Genomic DNA, 11,124 nt, shown 5'->3' with positions numbered 1-11,124 from the left:
GGGAGGAAAGGAAATAAATAGGCCATAGTGGCGAAATAATTACAATTTAGCAATTAAACACTGGAGTGATAGATGTGCAGAAGATGAATGTGCAAGTAGAGATACTGGGGTGCAAAGGAGCAAATAAATAAATAACAGTATGGGGATGAGATAGTTGGATGGGCTATTTACAGATGGGCTATGTACAAGTGCAGTGATCTGTGAGGTGCTCTGACAGCTGGTGCTTAAAGTTAGAGAGGGAGATATGAGTCCCCAGCTTCAGTGATTTTTGCAATTCGTTCCAGTCATTGGCAGCAGAGAACTGAAAGGAAAGGCGGCCAAAGGAGAAATTGGCTTTGGGGGTGACCAGTGAAATATACCTGCTGGAGCGCGTGCTATGGGTGGGTGCTGCTATAGTGACCAGTGAGCTGAGATAAGTCAGGGCTTTACCTAGCAAAGACTTATAGATGACCTGGAGCCAGTGGGTTTGGCGATGAATATGAAGCGAGGGCCAGCCAACGAGAGCATACAGGTCGCAGTGGTGGGTAGTATATGGGGCTTTGGTGACAAAACGGATGACACTGTGATAGACTGCATCCAATTTGCTGAGTAGAGTGTTGGAGGCTATTTTGTAAATGACATCGCCGAAGTCGAGGATCGGTAGGATAGTCAGTTTTACGAGGGTATGTTTGGCAGCATGAGTGAAGGATGCTTTGTTGCAAAATAGGAAGCCGATTCTAGATTTAATTTTGGATTGGAGATGTTTAATGTGAGTCTGGAAGGAGAGTTTACAATCTAACCAGACACCCAGGTATTTGTAGTTGTCCACATATTAAGTTAGAACCGTCCAGAGTAGTGATGCTAGACAGGCGGGCAGGTGCGGGCAGCGATCGTTTGAAGAGCATGCATTTAGTTTTACTTGCATTTAAGAGCAGTTGGAGGCCATGGAAGGAGAGTTGTATGGCATTGAAGCTCGTCTGGAGGTTAGTTAACACAGTGTCCAAAGAAGGGCCAGAAGTATACAGAATGGTGTTGTCTGCGTAGAGGTGGATCAGAGAATCACCAGCAGCAAAAGTGACATCATTGATGTATACAGAGAAAAGAGTCGGCCCGAGAATTAAACCCTGTGGCACCCCCATAGAGACTGCCAGAGGTCCGGACAACAGGCCCTCCGATTTGACATACTGAACTCTTTCTGAGAAGTAGTTGGTGAATCAGGCGAGGGAGTCATTTGAGAAACCAAGGCTGTTGAGTCTGCCGATAAGAATGTCCAGATTTTGCAGCTCTTTCAGAACATCGGCTATCTGGATTTGGGTGAAGGAGAAATGGGGGAGGCTTGGGCAAGTTGCTGAGGGGGGTGCAGGGCTGTTCACCGGGGTAGGGGTAGCCAGGTGGAATGCATGGCCAGCTGTAGAAAAATGCTTATTGAAATTCTCAATTATCGTGGATTTATCGGTGGTGACAGTGTTTCCGAACCTCAGTGCAGTGGGCAGCTGGGGGGGAGGTGCTCTTATTCTGCATGGACTATACAGTGTCACAGAACCTTTTGGAGTTTGTGCTACAGGATGAAAATTTCTGTTTGAAAAAGCTAGCCTTTGCTTTCCTAACTACCTGTGTATATTGGTTCCTAACAGCTCTGAAAAGTTGCATATCGCGGGGGCTATTCGATGCTAATGCTATACGCCACAGGATGTTTTTGTGCTGGTCAAGGGCAGTCAGGTCTGGAGTGAACCAAGGGCTATATCTGTTCCTGGTTCTAAATTTTTGAATGGGACATGCTTATTTAAGATGGTGAGGAACGCACTTTTAAAGCATAACCAGGCAACCTCTACTGACGGAATGAGGTCAATATCCTTCCAGGATACCCGGGCCAGGTTGATTAGAAAGGCCTGCTCGCTGAAGTGTTTTCGGGAGCGTTTGACAGTGATGAGGGTGGCTGTTTGACCGCAGACCCATTACGGACGCAGGCAATCGCTGAGATCCTGGTTGAAGACAGCAGAGGTGTATTTGGAGGGCAGGTTGGTTAGGATGATATCTATGAGGGTGCCCGTCTTTACGGATTTGGGGTTGTACTTTGTAGGTTCATTGATAGTTTATGTGAGATTGAGGGCATCTAGCTTAGATTGTAGGACGGCCGGGGTGTTAAGCGTGTCACAGTTTAGGTCACCTAGCAGCACGAGCTCTGAAGATAGATGGGGGGGCAATCAATTCACATATGGTGTCCAGGGCACAGCTGGGGGCAGAAGGTGGTCTATAGCAAGCGGCAACTGTGAGAGACTTGTTTCTGGAAAGGTGGATTTTTAAAAGTAGAATCTCAAATTGTTTGGGCACAGACCTGGATAGTATGACAGAACTCTGCAGGCTATCTCTGCAGTAGATTGCAACTCCGCCCCCTTTGGCAGTTTTATCTTGTCGGAAAATGTTATAGTTAGGGATGGAAATTTCAGGGTTTTTGGTGGCCTTCCTAAGCCAGGATTCAGACACGGCTAGGACATCCGGGTTGGCAGAGTGTGCTAAAGCAGTGAATAAAACAAACTTAGGGAGGAGGCATCTAATGTTAACATGCATGAAACCAAGGCTTTTACGGTTACAGAAGTCAACAAATGAGAACGCCTGGGGAATGGGAGTGGAGCTAGGCACTGCAGGGCCTGGATTAACCTCTACATCACCAGCGGAACAGAGGAGTAGTAGGATAAGGGTACGGCTAAAGGCTATAAGAACTGGTCGTCTAGTGCGTTCAGAACAGAGAGTAAAAGGAGCAGGTTTCTGGGCACGGAAGAATAGATTCAAGGCATAATGTACAGACAAAGGTATGGTAGGATGTGAATACAGTGGAGGTAAACTTAGGCATTGAGTGACGATGAGAGAGGTATTGTCTCTAGAGACACCATTTAAACCAGGTGAGGTCACTGCATGTGTGGTAGGTGGAACAAAAGTATCACAATGTCTGCATAGTTTCAGGTAAAGCATATTGTACAAAAGTCATCAAATAAATAAAAACAAGACAGCACCAAGGTTGATGCTCTACAAAAATATTGTTAAAGGTCCAATAACATTGATTTACTGCACAATTTTACGTTTTCTTGACTGTAAAAAAAAAAAAAAAACTGTCTGTGACCAAGACTCATTATATTGTAGCAATCACATTTATGTTAAGTACAGCAGGTCAATAAAATCTGAGCTGAAAGTCTGTTTGAATCCCAAGGTCATATAGATGATGTGACGTTTATTATAATCATTACAGAGTCAACGCTGGTGAGAAAGAACAATTAGTCTACTTTGTTGGCTCTGTTTCAATATCGTGTGGAAGGAGGTGGTTGAGACCTGAAGACTTACGTTATTTCCCAGCGTGCCTTTAGACCAGTGGGCTAAGGTGGTATTGAGCCATGCAGATGAACCTGGTTGAATACCTGGTCGCTCACACATATGTACAAGTCCAGGACCATATAGACATGAAAACACCTCTTGGCAAGAGAACCATAGTCTATAACTACATATAGACTCTATATGAACCTAATGCCATGTTGATGATAATGTATCATCCTGTTAAATGCTGAAGGTCAGTGTATTGTGTCTGTGCCGGTGTTTGGTCTGTTCTCCTTGCCCCCTGCAGTGTCCAAACGAGATAAGCAGGAACTCGTGTAATCCATTGTGTCCCAAAGTTCATGTCCAGCCTGGCCCCAGCTGTACTCACACACGCACACACACACACACACACACACACACACACACACACACACACACACACACACACACACACACACACACACACACACACACACACACACCAGATCTCGAACAAGATCTCATAGTTTGACCAATTTGACTTCCGATTCCGCCATTTGTCCACATTTCTCCAAACGTCAAACATTTTGAAGTTACTCCAAACGTCACATTTCGAGGTGTTTTGGACACCACAGGTTGCACCCCTGCTGTCACAAGTTTAGGCATTCATTTTGAATGGTTAAGTTAAGGGTTAAGGTTTGGAATAGGGTTAAAACCCCCCCAAAATCAAAGGAGTGCCTATACTTGGCTTTGAACACACGACCCTCAGAGCCGAAGTTCGCGGCTTAGGGTTAAAACAAAAACAACTCCACGGTTAAGTTTAGGCCTTCATTCTGAATGGTTAAGGTTTGGGAAAGGGTTAAAACAAAAACATTTAAAACAAGTGTCTATCACTGGGATTGAGCATACGACCTTCAGAGCTGGAGTTCGCAATTTACGCCCATCTGCCACCCCGGTCCACAATGTCCACAATGCTCACTGTTGCCCTTAACGGCCAGTTTTGGGTACCTGGACGGATGTCGGATTTCAAAGTGGATCATGAGCGATCTGGCTGCAAACACGCACACATGCATACATACATACATACATACATACATACATACACACACACACACACACACTCACACACACACACACACACACACACACACACACACACACACACACACACACACAAGCAAGCACAACCAAACACATATACACACGTCCTGCCAGGCCCCAGCTGTGCTCACACACACACTACGAGGCATGATGGATGGGGAGGCAGATGAACAAAACCCCCACTGGATGTAGATGGATAAAAACAGAGGGATGAATAAAGCAGCAGCAAGACTGTTGAAAAATAGTGGTGAAGTTATATTTTACTAGAAACAATGGCTATATATTATTAATGTAAAAGTTAATAAATGTATGTACCAATTCCAGATTGCTTCTGTAATGGAGAATACATTGGTTGTGGTTTAGCCTTGAACTTCACCTGTCCAAGGAAAACAACCATAGTAGGTCATTTAGTTGGATAAATCAGTATCCTTGATGGACACTTCTAACCAGTATCAGTCTGAAAGGAAAATATCCCATGGTGATATTGGATTTCTTTTGATGTGGTGGACAGTATTCACAGAGGGGTTAAAATATTTTTCTTCATTGGATTTACCTTCAATTTAATCCATGCATTTACATAACTCTACTTCATTGCACTGCTAGAAAGACCTGGATGCGTTTTTAGAAGTGATGGTTTGAGAGGCTGACCAAAACACGTGTGAGTGAAGATCCTATCCTATAGACAAGTGTGACAGTGTTTTCATACTGAGCCGAGAACAACATAGGTGCTGCTGTAGGACTGTTTTAATCTGGATTAGTGTTTCTCTCTCTAGCCAGGACTCTAATAATCCGATTATTCAGAGTTTGCTTGGCGATTCTTCAAGGGGGAGAAGATGAGGGAGACGCGAAGCAAGGGCTCCTCGGTTATATGGCGGTGTCTCGGCGCATACTGTTACTGTTCATGCTGGTTCAGGCGATCTGCACTTCTGAAGTGAGGCTACGAGAGGCTATCCGTGCTATTAAATCTATTGGAAGATTTTTCTACGCCATGCAAGGCAAGTCGAACGCGTCTCTATGCAAAGCGTGAGCAAAGTTATTTTAACAGGGTTTCTATTCTAGTCAGTCCACTGCAGTGCATCCCTGTGCAGTATTCGGACATATAGAATGCTGCGCTCTGCTCTGCAGTCAGACTGCGGCTTTGACAGAGTTTTGAGAGCGAAATCGAAAGACGACTGAATTTAATGAGAGTGACTTGGGTCTTTTTCCATACCTGTCAACGGGGATAACGGTATCGGCTATAGCCTACATTATGGGTCCTTCATTGTCGTTTTGATGGTGTTCAGGTGAGTAGCCCTAAATTCGAGTGGGTAGGCTAGGTTTTGACATCGCCAAAGATATTGAAATAAATATATTTTTTATCAACAAAATATTTGCCTATGTTTATTAGTTATTTAGCCTACATGGCTAAGCCCTGAAATATAGGCCTGTGTTTAGCAGTTATTTAGCCTACATGGCTGAGTCCTGAAATTGGACTTGAATTAGCCCATATTGAAGTTTGATCATGTTTATATTTGCCATTTAGGCCTGTAGACGTTTGAATAACAAAAACTAAGTAGAAATTACATTTAGACCTATGGGTGTCATGGGAATAATAACCAAAACAAAAACACAGTATGTCTGATGCAACCGGTGGATAAACACTCATCGACCACTTGTGCGTGTAGCCTCATGCCCTAATGTCAGGACAGCTTTATTGTTCTCCAGGATAATCCCATTAGATTATTTGTCTGACCATCCTACCGATCCTCGACTTCGGCGATGTCATCTATAAAATAGCCTCCAACACTCTGCTCAACAAACTGGATGCAGTCTATCACAGTGCCATCCGTTTTGTCACCAAAGCCCCATACACTACCCACCACTGCGACCTATACGCTCTCGTTGGCTGGCTCTCGCTTCATACTCATTGCCAAACCCACTGGCTACAGGTTATCTACAAGTCTCTGCTAGGTAAAGCCAGGCCTTATCTCAGCTCACGGGTCACTATAGCAGCACCCACTCGTAACACTTGCTCCAGCAGGTATATCTCACTGGTCACCCCCAAAGCCAATTCCCCCTTTGGTCGCCTTTCCTTCCAGTTCTCTGCTGCCACAGACTGGAACGAACTGCAAAAATCACTGAAGCTGGAGATTCCCATCTCCCTCACTAGCTTTATGCACCAACTGTCAGAGCAGATCACAGATCACTGCACCTGTTCATAGCCCATCTGTATACAGCCCATCCATCTACCTCATCCCCATACTGTATTTATTTATTTATTTATTTTGCTCCTTTTGCACCCCAGTATCTCTACTTGCACATCCATCTTTTGCACATCTACCATTCCAGTGTTTAATTGCCATTTGTAATTACTTCGCCACCATGGCCTATTTATTGCCTTAATTCCCTTATTTTACCTAATTTGCACTCACTGTATATAGACTTTTTGTTTTCTTTTTTCTACTGTATGTTTTGTTCATTCCATGTGTAAATCTGTGTTGTATGTGTCAAACTGCTATGCTTTATCTTGGCCAGGTCGCAGTTGCAAATGAGAACTTGTTCTCAACTAGCCTACCTGGTTAAATAAAGGTGAAATAAAAAAATTTAAAATTAGGATCCCCATTAGCTACTAAACATGCAGCAGCTACTCTTCCTGGGATCCACATAAAACATACAAATACAATGCCTTCAGGAAGTATTCATACCTATTTTGTTGTGTTACAGCCTGAATTCAAAATTATTTAAATGTCACGTCCTGACCAGTAAAGGGGTTATTTGTTAATGTAGTTTGGTCAGGACGTGGCAGGGGTGTGTTTGTTTAGAGTGTTTCGGGGTTTGTTGGGTTATGTTCTTGTTAGTCTATTTCTATGTTAGTTCTAGTATGTCTATTTCTATGTGGTGTTTGTTGGGTTGACCTTCAATTGGAAGCAGCTGCTCCTAGTTGCTTCTAATTGAAGGTCCTATTTAAGAGGAGTGTTTTTCTATGGGATTTTGTGGGTAGTTGTTCCTTGTTTAGCTGTGTGCCTGACAGGACTGTTTTTTGTTGTTCTTTTTGTTCAGTGTTCATTTTATTTAATAAAGAGAAAATGAGCATACACATTCCCGCTGCATTTTGGTCCAATCCATACGATGCCCGTGACATTAAATCAATTTTTTCTCTCTCACCCATCTACACACTCCACCATAATTACAAAGTAAAAACATATTTTACATTTGTTTGGGCACATTTTTTTTTAAAGAAATACAGAAATACTGTATCTCATTTAAATAGTATTCACACCCCTGAGTCAGTACATGTTAGAATCACATTTGGCAGCGATTAAAGCTTTGCACACCAGGATTGTACAATATTTGTGCACATTATTCTTTAAAAAATTCTTCAAGCTCTGTTGAGTTGGTTGTTGATCATTGCTAGACAGCCATCGATTTTCAAGACGATTTAAGGTCAAAAATGTAACTAGGCCACTCAGAAACATTCAATGTCGTCTTGGTAAGAAACTCCAGTGTATATTTGGCCTTGTGTTTTAGGTTATTGTCCTGCTGAAAGGTGAATTTGTCTTCCAGTGTCTGGTGGAAAGCAGACTGAACCAGGTTTTCCTCTAGGATTTTGCCTGTGCTTAGCTCTATTCTGTTTTTTTTTTATACTAAAAAAATCCCTAGTCCTTGCCAATGACATGTTTTCCCATAACATGATGTAGCCACCAACATGCATGAAAATATGAAGAGTGGTACGCAGTGATGTGTTGTGTTGGATTTTCCCCAAACATAACGCTTTGTATTCAGGACATAAAGTACATTTCTTTGCCATATTTTTTGGCAGTTTTACTTTGGAGCCTTATTGCAAACAGAATGCATGTTTTGAAGTACTTTTATTCTGTACAGGCTTCTTTCTTTTCACTCTGTCATTTAGGTTAGTATTGTGGAGTAACTACAAGGTTGTTGATCCATCCTCAGTTTTCTCCTATCACAGCCATTAAACTCTGTAACGGTTTTAAAGTCACCATTGGCCTCATGGTGAAATCCCTGAGCGGTTTTCTTCCTCTCCGGCAACTGAGTTCAGAAAGACGCCGTAACTTTTTAGTGAGTGGGTGTAGTAGTACAGCATCCTAAGTGTAATTAATAACTTCCCCATGCTCAAATAAATATTAAATGTCAGCTTTTTTCTTCTTCTTCCCATCTGCCAATAGGTGCCCTTCTTTGCTAGGCATTGGAAAACCACCCAGGTCTTTGTGGTTGAATATGTGTTTGAAATTCAGTGCTCAACTGAGGGACCTTACAGATAATTTCATGTGTGTGGTACAGAGATGAGATAGTCATAAAAACATCACGTCAAACACTCTTATTGTCAAACACAGAGTCCATGCAACTTATTATGTGACTTGTTAAGCACATTTTTACTCCTGAACTTATTTAGGTTTACCATAACAAAGGGCTTGAATACTTATTGACTCAAGACATTTTAGATTTTCATTTAAATTAATTTGTAAACATTTATAAAACATAATTCCATTTTGACATTATGGGGTATTGTGTGTAGGCCAGCGACAAAAGAATCTCAATATAATCCATTTTGAATTCAGGCTGTAACACAACAACATGTGGAAAAAGTCAAGGTGTGTAAATACTTTCTGAAGGCACCGTACATGACAAAGTACAAAACAGTTAAAGACAAAGACATGAAATAACACAACAAAAATACTATTTACACACTATTAATACATACTGATATTCTTATATACAGTTCAATTAGATCTTTAGAAAGAGGAGAGGAAGCTGTGATACAATATATATGTATATGTTTATCAGTTTTTTAAAGCTAAACTTGCTTTTTGATGAGTAATCTCTGGTGGCAGAGCATTCCACGATGACATGGCTCTGAGTGTTGGTGAGAAGACAGGATAATACTTCAGAGATAATATACTGTACAACTGACATACTATATCAGTCTCCCAATGGAAGCCACAGCAGAGCAGTTAAGGATGGAGTCCCGATATGTTTGTTATAATTCTCTCTGAAGGTAGGCTGGAATGGATTTGTGTTTACTGTAGAAAAGTAAATACAAGGTCCAGCAAACAACAGGAATAGATAGGGCCCTGGACACATAATAATAACAGACGTAATGACCAGCAGACCTTTTCAGCAAATCATCCTATTTTCATTCATCCCCTTTATGACAACATAATACCCTCTGCAGACAATTTGATTAGTAAACGTGTCCCTAGAATGACATCATCAATCTCTGTGCCAATGATGTTCCAAGATGAGATGAGCAATGTGTTTGGCCCGGTTGTAACAGGAGGAGGGGTGGAACTCAGTAAGATTTTGGAATAGGTTTAATCTGAAACATCTGGACACAGGGTTGAGGGGAGGAGAGGAGGGGAGCAAGCTGCCCAGTAGGTATGCCAGAGGTGGCCTAGCTTCTTTGGTCTCTGTAAACTCATCGAAGTCAGTCCTCTTACATTACTTCTCCTGAAATCAACTATTCACCTTGGTCTCCTATCTCTTCCCATGGACAGTCACCCATAGAGGACAGTAGTCAACTATTCACCCTTGTCTCCTATCTCTTCCCATGGACAGTCACCCATAGAGGACAGTAGTCAACTATTCACCCTGGTCTCCTATCTCTTCCCATGGACAGTCACCCATAGAGGACAGTAGTCAACTATTCACCTTGGTCTCCTATCTCTTCCCATGGACAGTCCCCCATAGAGGACAGTAGTCAACTATTCACCTTGGTCTCCTATCTCTTCCCATGGACAGTCCCCCATAGAGGACAGTAGTCAACTATTCACCCTGGTCTCCTATCTCTTCCCATGGACAGTCACCCATAGAGGACAGTAGTCAACTATTCACCCTGGTCTCCTATCTCTTCCCATGGACAGTCACCCATAGAGGACAGTAGTCAACTATTCACCCTGGTCTCCTGTCTTCGTTCAACACACCACATCGATACAGTATGCGTAGCGTTCTAATCCATATGACCATTTCCTCACACGATACTGCAGAAACAGTGCTGTTACACATTGACTGTGGCTAACCAACTGGGAGGATTAGGTGAGAATTGCAGATAACCGTGACAGAGTTGCAGTAGGCCTATAGATCCAGCCTGTACACAAATGTAATACTACTCATACCCACTAAAAATAGTACATGTTTTCGTTAATGTATTAATTATGTATCTTCTTATAATGATGAATAAAGAATTGAAGCATGCATTCTTTTTAGTCAGTATGGCTAACTCACTACCCACAGAATTCAACAACTGTCTCAACTGGGCCATGGAAAAAGGACCTTCAAAAGATGTCAGCTTCATTGATCCTGTGAAACACTATGGACTCATATCAGTGCCTGTGGCTGCAGTTTCAATTTCTACTAAACCTGTCCACCAAGGAGTGTGTCTGAAATGCTGCCAAACGTTTGATGACTCAAGGATTTTGAAGGAAGAGAGTTTTTACACTCCCTGTCAGTGTGGATTGATCGAGATTGACTGTGAAGTCGAAATTGATTAAGATAATGCCATTGGTATCTGTTATAGATTAGACCCTTGTCTAGGCTCTCACATCAGCCTGATTGTATACAGTGGTTCAGTATGGTAGGCTAGAGGAAGCCCATATATGCTAGTAAGTAATAACACTGGGTCAATCTCAATTGGTTCTATCTTGATTCCTCTTGTCCTCTGTCGTAGTCTCCTTCTCAAAGCACATTAGAGCAGAATATATATATATATATTTTAAGGGGATAGACCAGCTATGAAATTTGCAGATAGAATTGGAGACTATC

The 11,124-nt window shown here is 42.3% G+C and overlaps 1 protein-coding gene across 1 annotated transcript in view; it reads left to right on the top strand.

Annotated features, from left to right (window-relative positions):
• Positions 1-4,982: 4,982 nt before the first annotated feature.
• LOC106606612 (testis-expressed protein 2) overlaps positions 4,983-11,124 on the top strand; it is a 38,604-nt gene continuing 32,462 nt past the window's right edge. Inside the window, exon 1 of the mRNA XM_082973131.1 lies at positions 4,983-5,648. The gene's annotated coding sequence lies outside the window, so the exon portion shown is untranslated. The remainder of the gene's footprint in view (positions 5,649-11,124) is intronic.

This window comes from Salmo salar, chromosome 03, assembly GCF_965601325.2.
Source record: "Salmo salar chromosome 03, fSalSal1, whole genome shotgun sequence".
Lineage (NCBI taxonomy): Eukaryota > Metazoa > Chordata > Actinopteri > Salmoniformes > Salmonidae > Salmo > Salmo salar.
Note: the sequence above shows the minus strand (reverse complement) of the source record. Positions and strands in the feature narration are given on the sequence as shown.